This window comes from Priapulus caudatus, unplaced genomic scaffold (assembly GCF_000485595.1).
Source record: "Priapulus caudatus unplaced genomic scaffold, Priapulus_caudatus-5.0.1 Scaffold1779, whole genome shotgun sequence".
Taxonomy (NCBI): domain Eukaryota; kingdom Metazoa; phylum Priapulida; class Priapulimorpha; order Priapulimorphida; family Priapulidae; genus Priapulus; species Priapulus caudatus.
The window spans coordinates 43,433-43,750 of NW_014578840.1; positions in this window are offsets into that span (position 1 = coordinate 43,433).

Below are 318 nucleotides of genomic sequence, written 5' to 3' on the forward strand. Positions count from 1 at the left end.
AGTATTTGACTCAGGACTCCCGTTAATTTCGCAACTTGCTATATATATATATATATATATATATATATATATATATATTATCATATATATATATATATAAAGGTGCAAATTTAAACGAATTGTTGCTGCGAACTAACTACAAACGTGTAATATATTAATGGGTGTGTGCAACCGAGCCTATAACCATCTTCCCTGTTCGAGCAATCGCACAGAGAATTCTTGGAACAGAGGTTTAGTCGAACCCCATACCACTAATACTATATATCGTCAGAGTGGTAAAATATACTTTTAGTTCACAACGGTTAGAGACGAAATTTA